The sequence below is a fragment of the Pseudophryne corroboree genome, chromosome 5 (genome assembly GCF_028390025.1).
Source record: "Pseudophryne corroboree isolate aPseCor3 chromosome 5, aPseCor3.hap2, whole genome shotgun sequence".
Lineage (NCBI taxonomy): Eukaryota > Metazoa > Chordata > Amphibia > Anura > Myobatrachidae > Pseudophryne > Pseudophryne corroboree.
The window spans coordinates 121,404,655-121,417,086 of NC_086448.1; positions in this window are offsets into that span (position 1 = coordinate 121,404,655).

Genomic DNA, 12,432 nt, shown 5'->3' on the forward strand with positions numbered 1-12,432 from the left:
AATACCAATTCATAAAACGGTGCACAGTAGTCTCCATTATTCAAATTACGCCGCACAGTAGCACCACTACACCAGGTAGAGACCCTTTTACACCTTACGGCGGACAGATTCCTCTTTTTACACATTACAGCAGACAGCGTCCCCTTTTTACACATTACGGCAGACAGCGTCCCCCTTTTTTACAGATAACGGCAGACAGCGTGCCCTTGTTACACATAGCAGCAGACAGCGTACACTTTTTACACATAACGGCAGACAGCGTGCACTTTTTACACATTACGGCAGACAGCGTGCCCTTGTTACACATTACGGCAGACAGTGTGCCCTTGTTACACATTACGGCAGACAGCGTGCCCTTGTTACACATTACGGCAGGCAGATTCCCCCTTTTTACACATTACGGCAGGCAGATTCCCCCTTTTTACACATTGCGGCAAGCAGATTCCCCCTTTTTACACATTGCGGCAGACAGTCCCCCTTTTTACACATTGCGGCAAGCAGATTCCCCGTTTTTACACATTGCGGCAGGCAGATTCCCCCTTTTTACACATTGCGGCTGGCAGATTCCCCGTTTTTACACATTGCGGCAGGCAGATTCCCCCTTTTTACACACTACGGCAGGCAGATTCCCCGTTTTTACACATTGCGGCAGGCAGATTCCCCCTTTTTACACATTGCGGCAAGCAGATTCCCCGTTTTTACACATTGCGGCAGGCAGATTCCCCGTTTTTACACATTGCGGCAGGCAGATTCCCCCTTTTTACACATAGTGGCAAGCAGATTCCCCCTTTTTACACACTACGGCAGGCAGATTCCCCCTTTTTACACATTACGGCAAGCAGATTCCCCCTTTTTACACACTACGGCAGGCAGATTCCCCCTTTTTACACATTGCGGCAAGCAGATTCCCCCTTTTTACACATTGTGGCAGACAGTCCCCCTTTTTTGAAGAAAGAAAGAAAGAAAGAAAGAAAGAAAGAAAGAAAGAAAGAAAGAAAGAAAGAAGAATTATACTTACCCTCTCCGCTGGCTCAGGCTCCTCGGTGCAGCGTCAGACGATTCCCGGGCAGGAGAGAAGGAGGAGGAGGGAGGTGGAGGAAGGAGCCGCAGCAGCGCTGTGTTATTGGTGGAGGCGCTGCTGCTGCTGCCCCTCTGCTTCACTATAGGCTGTTCTCGGAAGACAGCCTATAGTGAAGCAGAGGGGCAGCAGCAGCAGCGCCTCCACCAGTAACAAAGCGCTGCTGCGGCTCCCTCCTCCGGCTCGCTCCTCCTCCTTCTCCCCCGTACCGCTGCTCCTCTCCTCTCTGGGCGGCTGTGCGCTGCGGGCAGCGGTTGCCCGCAGCGCACAGCGGCATGTAATGAGTCAGTTTGACTCATTACATGCTTTGGGCCCCTGGACAGAGGCGGGCCCCAGTGCAACGCACTGGTTGCACTGGTGGTAGTTCCGCCTCTGGGTCTGCTTACATATTCAGGTAAGCAACAATGGAAACAATAGGGATATATGGCCTGATTCAGAGATGTGCGTAAACCCTATATTTACATAAATCTCTGATTTTTTAGATTTGTGCATGCGCAGGAGATGCACTGTGCATATGCAGATCTGGATTTGTGTCCCAAACGCAGCATGATTGACATGCTGTTGGCAATTGGGGGAGGCGACAGACAGCGTTCCAGAAAATGGGGGTACATCAGCCCCATTTTCTGGGTGTGCTAAAGCCAGTGGCTTTGGGTTCTATTCATGTAGCAGAGAAAAGCCCTGTTTTGCATTCACATGGATTTCTCTGCTTCCTGCTGTTCACGGGGGAGGTTACCATGGAGAAGTCCCTGACTTCCCCAGCAGCACCCCTGCTCCATGCCTGAATCGCATCACCATACTTTAGAATGGTGAATGCGATTCATAAAGGAACAGAAAGCTCAGATTTCCACTTCTCCATGGAGTTCAGGTTCACCATCTCAGTATGGCACAACCTGGACATCGGTGCGTGTGATGTTAGTGTATTAGAATGCTTAATATTTGTAGACACTCCCTTACTAATCTGTGTAAGCCTGAATCTTCAGTGATGGTCCGTAGGACCAGGGGGATGCTGGGATGTGGGTGGTCCAGTGTGCAGTGTGCTTGGAGTTGGTGATGGAATAAACAGCACAGCAGTGAACTCACATGTCTCTGTGTCCTGATGACTGGATTTACAAACATATGAACAAAACATGGTGTCAGAAGAAGTTTAACTTGGACTGCTAGTGCTCTCAGAGTGTGAAAGAATCCTGCAGCAGTCTGTCAGGCTGTGATACTCAGTGTCTGGAAAGACTGCCGTGTGCTCCTCTCTTCAAACAGTGAGTAACCATGGTTAAACTAGCTCCTCCGACCGGCATGCTGATGTCTGGTAACTTGTCTGAAAACTGGAAAAGATTTAAGCAAAAGTTTAATATATATCTTGCTGCATGTGGAGCTGATATAGAGGCTGACAAAACGAAGGCATCCATTTTCCTCCATGTGATAGGAGAGGATGTGCTGGACATTTATAATAGTTTTCAGTTTGCTGAGGGGCAGAATATGGTGCTATCTTCTATAATGCAAAAGTTTGAAGATTACTTTGTGCCAAGGAAAAATGTGACATATGAAAGATATAAGTTTTTCACATGTGACCAGGAGTCTGGAGATGGATTTGATCAGTATGTTACAGAGCTGCAATCACTCAGTAAAACCTGTGAGTTTGGTGACTTAAAGGATTTACTGATTAGAGATCGTATTGTCTGTGGAATACCTGATAATGGACTCAGGGAGAGATTGCTGAGAGAGCAAGACCTAACACTAGACAAGGCAGTGACTATGTGTAGATCTGCAGAAATAACTAGATTTCAAGCCAAAACATTACACAAGGAAGTTGATGCTGCTGTCCATGTAGTGCACAAAACAGAGCCAAGCAAACCTCCATTCTCAAGAATGAAGCAGTCTAAGCCACAGTCTAATAAGGAAATGTGTAGTAGATGTGGAAATGCTCACAATCCTAAAATGTGCCCTGCTTATGGTAAAACCTGCATGAAATGTGGTAGACTTAATCACTTTGCCAAATGCTGTAAAATGGAAAGTGAAACCAAAGTGCATGCTATTAAACAAACAGAGGAATTATTTGAGGATTGCATTGAACTTTGCAGTGCAGATAAGAAAGAATGGATTGTCCCTTTAACTGTGAATGAGATTGTCATTCCCTTTAAGCTTGATACTGGCGCACAGGTGAATTTAATATTGTTTCAAGACTATAAGACTTTTAGAGTAAAACCTAAAATTCATCCATCCAAAGTGAAAGTTACAGGGTACACTGGGGAGGAAATTCCTGTGAAAGGTACATGCTTAGTGACACTGAAATATAAGGGACAACAGTTTAAAACATCTCTACTGATTGTGGATAAAAATGTGCAACCGATTCTAGGATTAAGTTCCTGTGAGAAACTAAGCTTGCTAAAGAAAGTTTTTATGGTGACATCACAAGTAGAAGATGACTGCAAATCGATGTTTACAGAATACAGAGACTTGTTTGAAGGTCTAGGTTGTTTGCCTGGAGAGCATAAAATAAATATAGACACGCAAGTTTCTTCAGTGATACACCCCTGTGGAAAAGTGCCATTCGCGCTGAGAGAAAAACTGAAACAAGAGTTAAATCACATGGAAGCCTTGGGTGTGATACAGAAAGTTGATGAGCCTACTGAATGGGTAAGCTCCTTAGTAATTGTTGAAAAGAAAAATGGACAACTCAGAATATGTCTAGACCCCAGAGATTTAAACAAAGCTATTAAACGAGAACATTTCAAACTACCAACCAGAGATGAAATCATGTTGCAATTTGCGGGAGCAAAATGGTTCAGTAAATTGGACGCATCATCAGTATTCTGGCAAATTAAGCTAGATGAGGCCAGCTCAAAGCTTTGTAGATTTAATACACCAGAAGGTAGATACAGATTTCTTTGACTACCATATGGAATATTGTCTGCTCCAGAAGTATATCACAAAAAGATACACATGATTTTTGAACATATTCCAGGTGTTGAAACAATGATGGATGACATTATTGTCTGGGGATCTACAAAGGAAGAACATGATTCTAGATTGAGACAAGTAATGGAACTTGTCAAGAAAGTGAATCTAAAGCTAAACAAGGACAAATGTGAATTTGGCGTGAATACACTTACTTTTATGGGCGACGTGGTCTCGGATCAAGGTGTAAAACCAGACCCAAGGAAAATATCAGCCATAGTGAACATGGAACGTCCTAACAACAAAGACGACGTCAGAAGATTTCTAGGAATGATTACTAACTTAGGAAAGTTTATTTCTCAACTCTCTGAACGAATAGCCTCTCTTAGATGGTTGTTGGACAAAGATAACGAGTGGATGTGGTCACATGAACAAGAAGAAAGTTGGCAAAACTTGAAACAGATCATTACAGAGCAACCAGTGCTAAAATTCTTTGATCCCACGAAAAGAATAAGAATTTCAGCAGATGCTTCGCAATTTGGCCTAGGCTCAGTGCTGTTACAAGAACATGAGGATACATGGCAACCAGTAATCTATGCATCAAGAGCACTGACAAGTGCTGAAACAAGGTATGCTCAGATAGAAAAAGAACTTCTAGCGATCACATATGCATGTGAGCGATTTCATCAGTTTGTGTATGGTCAAACATTTACAGTGGAAACTGACCACAAGCCATTGGTAGCTATCATGACTAAATCATTACATGACTGTCCCATGAGAATTCAACGAATGCTTATCAAACTACAGAAATATGATGTACACTTGCTGTACTGTCCCGGCAAATACATGTACATTGCTGATACACTTTCTCGTGCTGTGGACAAAAGTGAAGGTTCCAACAGTCTGATGGATGAAGAGATAGTAGCCCATGTTAATTTTATCGTAGCTTCTCTACCAGTGTCTCTTGCAAGACAAGAACAGATTAGGAAAGAAACTGAGACAGATGACACAATGAAAGTGTTGAAAGATATCATTCTGAAAGGTTGGCCAGCAGAAAAACATGCGTGCCCACTGTCTATCCATGATTATTGGATGTACCGCAGTGACCTTACAGTTGTCGATGGTATTATTTACAAAGGCAATAGGTTTATCATACCTGCACGACTAAGAAAAACTATGCTGTGCAAGATACATGAAGGCCACTTAGGAGAAGAAAAATGTAAGTGGAGAGCGCGTGAAGCTATGTATTGGCCATGAATGAACCAAGACATAGCATAGACTACAGCTACATGTGAATTATGTCTTATGTATAGACCAAAACAACAAGTCGAGCCACTGAGTCCTCACGCAGTGCCAGAGAGACTGTACCAGAAAGTTGGCGCAGATTTGTTTGATTGTAATGGGAAAACGTACATTGTCGTGACTGATTATTACTCTAACTACCCAGAGGTGAAGACACTACATACAACTACTAGTAAATCCATAATCAATTGCATTAAGTCAATCTTTGCAAGGCATGGTGTTCCTATGGAAGTGTTCACTGACAATGGTCCTCAGTTTTCCAGTGCTGAATTTAGACAATTTGCTGATGAGTGGGAATTTGTCCACACTACGTCAAGTCCCCACTATCCACGCTCAAATGGGTTGGTGGAAAGTTCAGTAAAAACTGTAAAGAGTCTCATGAAAAAAGCTCAAGCAGGTAAAGAAGATTTCTACAAAAGTCTTTTCATCTACCGCAGTACACCTTTACAGAATGGACTTTCTCCTGCACAAATGCTGATGGGAAGGAGGATTAGAGCAAATCTCCCGATACATGATGAACTGCTTAATACACATAACTCAGCGTTGGTCAGACTGAGCAAGGAACGTCAACAGGCAAAACAGAAACTGTTCCATGACAGGCAAACAAGACACTTATCTGATCTAAAATCGGGTGACCAAGTCCGTCTCAGAGATCACGAGAAAGGTATTTGGGTGCAGAAAGGTATTGTGCAAGCACAAGTAGCACCAAGATCTTATACTATACCGACAGAGCATGGAACGGAAGTAAGAAGAAATCGGGTGGATTTAAGATCTCAACCTAACCATAATGAAGACAACATGACTGAAGAATACCCTTCATCTGACATGTATGATGATCCTGATAATGGTGAACCAACCACGATTCTAGAAAGGTCCAACATGGTCGATGAAACACAGACTGTGTATGAAAGGCCCAAAAGGGAAATACGCACACCTGAGAGACTCATTGAAACGTGTTAGATGATGTTCTTAATAAGATGTTGTTAATTGTTGCGTTGAAGCGTATAGGGCTCATCTTTAAAGAAAAGAGGATGTGATGTTAGTGTATTAGAATGCTTAATATTTGTAGACACTCCCTTACTAATCTGTGTAAGCCTGAATCTTCAGTGATGGTCCCTAGGACCAGGGGGGATGCTGGGAAGTGGGTGGTCCAGTGTGCAGTGTGCTTGGAGTTGGTGATGGAATAAACAGCACAGCAGTGAACTCACATGTCTCTGTGTCCTGATGACTGGATTTACAAACATATGAACAAAACAGTGCGGAGATGGAAGGGAAGCTTAATGCTTCCCTGCTCTCTGTCCGGCAACAGTGCTGGCTCCTCCCCCTGACCTTCCATCAGCCACTGCAGCCTCCCAGTAATACAGGAGCCAGTGCATCCTCCAGCTGAATCCAACACCACAGACGGGGACCGCCGGAGAAGACAGCATCACCGGAGCCCGGGATACCGCATTCCATCACCGAAAAGGTAAGTATACATGAATTGCTACTTATCAAAGCTATACATCACATAGAACCGATGCGATGTATAGTGATAGGTAACAATTCAGTTTTTGTGATATACATGAATAGACCCCTATGTCTCCAGACACAGCTTCACTGGGTCAGACAGCGTGATTTCACCGGACATCCTGAATAATCTTAGTGTTACTCAGATGTCTGATGTTCACACGGGATGTAGTTATGTGACCAGCGGTCAGGAGACCACGGGTCACAATAGGGTCACCTGCATCCCGAGCCCTATAAATCCCGACAGTCGGCATGCCGACTAACAGGGACTATTTCCACTCATGGGTGTCCACGACACCTATAGAGTGGGAATAGAACCTGTGGTGGCATTCTAAATCCCAGGATCCCGGCATCGGTATGGTGACCATCGGGATACCAAACACCAGTCACCCATACCCAACGTTCACACATAGGGAACAGATGCTTAATTTTGCAGCAACGTATCAAAGTATCCGGCAGGAGTCGTCTATTTACACAAGACACCTCCTGTGGCTTTTGTATATTTTATCACAGCTGCTGGGAACAAAGATGCAGCCGCTGTGCTATAGCATCCACCTCTGAAACAGGTACTTACTGTAGTTTTAGGGATATGGTGACCACTCATAGACCGTATATATTGTAAACTCATACGACCGGCCATCTCAGCTTCATTTTCTCTAAACAATTAAACTGCACACTGTAGTTATATATACTGTATATATATATATATATATATATATATGTGAGTTTGTGTGAGTGTGTCTGTATTAGTCTGTGTGCTTATATACTGTATCCAGCTCAGGGATTCCTGCCTTACTCGGATTCCAAATTGAGGCCAAATGTAATCATCCCGCTGTCGGATTCTTGCGGGTTTTGGATTCTTTAAAGGTCCCTGGTGATCAGCGCAATCTTCACTCCGGCTGTGGAGAGTGTTCTGGACGGACATGTTTGTCTCAGTACTGTGTTGTCTGGTGTGGGGTGAGTGTTCTGTCTGCTGTATCAGTCCAGGGGTGCCCTGTCTGCTGTATCAGTCCAGGGGTGCCCTGTCTGTTGTATCAGTCCAGGGGTGCTCTGTATGCTGTATCAATCCAGGGGTGCTCTGTCTGCTGTATCAGTCCAGGGGTGCCCTGTCTGTTGTATCAGTCCAGGGGTGCTCTGTCTGCTGTATCAGTCCAGGGGTGCTCTGTCTGCTGTATCAGTCCAGGAGTGCTCTGTCTGTTGTATCAGTCCAGGGGTGCTCTGTCTGCTGTATCAGTCCAGGGGTGCTCTGTCTGTTGTATCAGTCCAGGAGTGCTCTGTCTGCTGTATCAGTCCAGGAGTGCTCTGTCTGCTGTATCAGTCCAGGGGTGCCCTGTCTGCTGTATCAGTCCAGGGGTGCCCTGTCTGTTGTATCAGTCCAGAGGTGCCCTGTCTGTTGTATCACTCCAGGGGTGCTCTGTATGCTGTATCAATCCAGGGGTGCTCTGTCTGCTGTATCAGTCCAGGGGTGCCCTGTCTGTTGTATCAGTCCAGGGGTGCTCTGTCTGCTATATCAGTCCAGGGGTGCTCTGTCTGCTGTATCAGTCCAGGAGTGCTCTGTCTGTCGTATCAGTCCAGGGGTGCTCTGTCTGCTGTATCAGTCCAGGGGTGCTCTGTCTGTTGTATCAGTCCAGGAGTGCTCTGTCTGCTGTATCAGTCCAGGAGTGCTCTGTCTGTTGTATCAGTCCAGGGGTGCTCTGTCTGCTGTATCAGTCCAGGGGTGCTCTGTCTGCTGTATCAGTCCAGGAGTGCTCTGTCTGTTGTATCAGTCCAGGGGTGCTCTGTATGCTGTATCAGTCCAGGGGTGCTCTGTATGCTGTATCAGTCCAGGGGTGCCCTGCTGTTGTATCAGTCCAGGGGTGCTCTGTCTGCTGTATCAGTCCAGAGGTGCTCTGTCTGCTGTATCAGTCCAGGAGTGCTCTGTCTGTTGTATCAGTCCAGGGGTGCTCTGTCTGCTGTATCAGTCCAGGGGTGCTCTGTCTGTTGTATCAGTCCAGGAGTGCTCTGTCTGCTGTATCAGTCCAGGAGTGCTCTGTCTGCTGTATCAGTCCAGGAGTGCTCTGTCTGCTGTATCAGTCTAGGGGTGCTCTGTCTGCTGTATCAGTCCAGGAGTGCTCTGTCTGTTGTGTCAGTCTAGGGGTGCTCTGTCTGCTGTATCAGTCCAGGGGTGCTCTGTCTGCTGTATCAGTCCAGGGGTGCTCTGTCTGTTGTATCAGTCCAGGGGTGCCCTGTCTGTTGTGTCAGTCTAGAGGTGCTCTGTCTGCTGTATCAGTCCAGGGGTGCTCTGTCTGTTGTATCAGTCCAGGAGTGCTCTGTCTGTTGTGTCAGTCTAGGGGTGCTCTGTCTGCTGTATCAGTCCAGGGGTGCTCTGTCTGCTGTATCAGTCCAGGAGTGCTCTGTCTGTTGTGTCAGTCTAGGGGTGCTCTGTCTGCTGTATCAGTCCAGGGGTGATCTGTCTGCTGTATTAGTCCAGGGGTGCTCTGTCTGCTGTATCAGTCCAGGAGTGTTCTGTCTGCTGTATCAGTCCAGGAGTGCTCTGTCTGTTGTATCAGTCTAGGGGTGCTCTGTCTGCTGTATCAGTCCAGGGGTGCTCTGTCTGCTGTATCAGTCCAGGAGTGCTCTGTCTGCTGTGTCAGTCTAGGGGTGCTCTGTCTGTTGTATCAGTCCAGGGGTGATCTGTCTGCTGTATCAGTCCAGGGGTGCCCTGTCTGTTGTGTCAGTCTAGGGGTGCTCTGTCTGCTGTATCAGTCCAGGGGTGCCCTGTCTGTTGTATCAGTCTAGGGGTGCTCTGTCTGCTGTATCAGTCCAGGGGTGCTCTGTCTGCTTTATCAGTCCAGGGGTGATCTGTCTGCTGTATCAGTCCAGGGGTGCTCTGTCTGCTCTATCTGAAAGGGGTGCTCCGTTTGCTGTATCTGAAAGGGGTGCTCTGTTTGCTGTATCTGAAAGGGTGTGTCCATCCAAGGGCTCCGCCACAGTGTAATATTAAAGTAAAATAATAAAAGCTAAAAACAAAAAGCCTAAAAATGTAATTAAAAAATATTTTTTTTGTTTGTGCTGTACCCCAGTGTACTATACAATTTTTTTTATTTCCATAAGTACTGTGACACTGCCTGTCAGACACAGTATATTATTATTTCGTACTCATACGCGTATTGTACGACACTGTTGGTGAAGGTCAACCGCAGTGTTCGATTAATATTACTGATGCACACATATATTGTGTGAAGCTGTGGGTGAAGGTGGTACCACAGTAATATATTGTATTTCCTACTCATACACATATTGTTCGACACTGTGGGTGAATGTCAACCGCAGTGTTCGATTATATTTCTGATGCACGCACGTATTGTGTGACGCTGTGGGTGAAGGTGGTACCACAGTAATATATTTTATTTCCTACTCATACACGTATTGTGCAACACTGTTGGTGAAATTTAACCTTAGTGTTTGATTACTATTTCTGACTCATACTTGCATTGTGCGACACTGAAGGTGGTACATTTTTTGTACAAATTGCGGTGTTTGCTGTACCCCACTTCATTCCTGTTTGTGGATAGATATGTAGGACTAACAATTTAGATGAGAACAGGAAGCACATACTAGTGGTGCAAGTGCTGCCACCAGACATGACGATACAAGTCTGTCAGCTTCATCTACTGAGGCAGATGCCCAGGAGCATAGAGGGCTTAAGTCAGGGCATGTAAATCATTTAATTTTACAGTGGTAAAGAAAAAAACATCAAAAGGAAAGTTAGCGGCAGAGGCAGTAAGACAAACTGCGCATTCAGAATCAGAACAATCAGACATTCTTGCGGAAAGTTTAGGGGTGTCCACGTCATGTGTGAGTATGATATTTCTCACCCTGTCCTCATAGAGAAGCCTCTTTCACCTCTTCCACCATTTCTGAACCACCTGCACATGTGCGGAGCAGTACAAGTAAAGATGGTGATGATGAGGAGGACATAATAGAAATTGAGGATTCGTGTGTGGAAGTGGAACAGGATGAGGGGGATATGTGTGTACTACTACTATCTGACACTGAGGATGTTAATGATGTTGTTTGTGTAAGTCAGCCACCGGTGGATGCAGTTGATGATCGTGATAAAATGAACCCAGTGCGACACCTGGGCAGAAGCCCAAAAAAGACACCTCTTGGGTGTGGGATTATTTTTACCCCAATGCTGGCAATGTTTGTGAAAGCATCTGCTCCATTTGTGAGGCCAAAGTAAGTAGAGGTAGGAATGTTAGCTATTTAGGCACCTCCTTTATGTTGCATCATTTGCAGTGAAGACATTATTTATTGTACAAGATTATAATGTAATTAACACCTCGTCATGAACATCCTCAGAGTCATTACTTATCCGAGGCAGTCCTTCTAAAAATTGTTTTGTGGGGGCCCAAACAAACTAATCATTTCAGCCACAAGTAACAGTCCCTTTAGCTGAAATGATTGGTTTGTTAAACTGTGCATGTCCTGTTTAATATATACAACATAAGGATTCCATCTTGCACCTGTTTTCTTTGCATTATGTGCTGTTTGGAGCATTGCTGACTATGACATCAAACATTTGTATAGTTTATTAAATTGCCACCCTGTCTGCCACTGCAGTGCTATTCAGTTTCCTAGATGAGCCACGTTGGAAATGTAAGTGCCACATGTTTGTGCCGCCCACTGCTGTCGTTTAGCTTAGTCATCCAGCTACCTTGGTGCAACCTTTTGGCCTAAACTGGACGAAAACAATATTGTGAGTTGTGAGGTGGTCAAAATTGACTGGAAATGATTATTGAGGTTAATAATACTGTATGAACAAAGACACGCCCAAATTATGTGATTTTTAGCTATTTTTTTAGCTAGAAATCCAAAAACTCGCAAGGAAGTTTTTTTTCAATCTAATACAGATCCAAAATACAAAGGAGATACAGATCCAAAACAAGAACCCAAAACCCGAGATTTGGGTCGATGAACATCCCTAGTCAAAACACATATTTCATTATCACTTGTTTGGTTTGGGGCATGGCAGTTGATAACTTAATTGTCAGAAAAACAGGACTAGGAGTAGGAGGCAAAGGCAGTGGTTCCCAAACTCAAGACACCCTAACAGTCCAGATTTTAAGACTATCCAAGCTTAAGCAAAGCTATGGTACCAAAGTCAATTTGATTGAACCATTTGTGCTCAAGCATGAATATCCTTAAAACCTGGACTGTTTGTGTGCCTAGAGGACTGAGGGGGTAAGTCAGACCTTATCGCTAGGCTGCGTTTTTTCACAGCCTGCGATCAGGTCCGGACTGCGCATGCGTATGCACCGCAATGCGCAGGCGCGACGGACCGCAGCAACGGGGATCGATGCATAGCAATGGGTTGATGCGAAACAAACAATCACATGGGCGATCGACAAGGAGTGGGAGTTTGTGGGTGACAAATGACCATTTTCAGGGAGTGTCTGGAAAAACACAGGTGTGTCCAAGCGTTGGAAGGAAGGGTGTCTGACATCAGTTCCAGTCTTGGACAGGCGGAAGTGATCGCAGTGGTTAAGTAAGTCCTAGGCTGCGCTGAGACTGCACAAAATGCAGTTTGTGCAGCTCTGCTACACATGCGTTTGCACACTTGCACATCTAAAATACACTCACCCTGTGGGCGGATACTATCTGATCGCAGG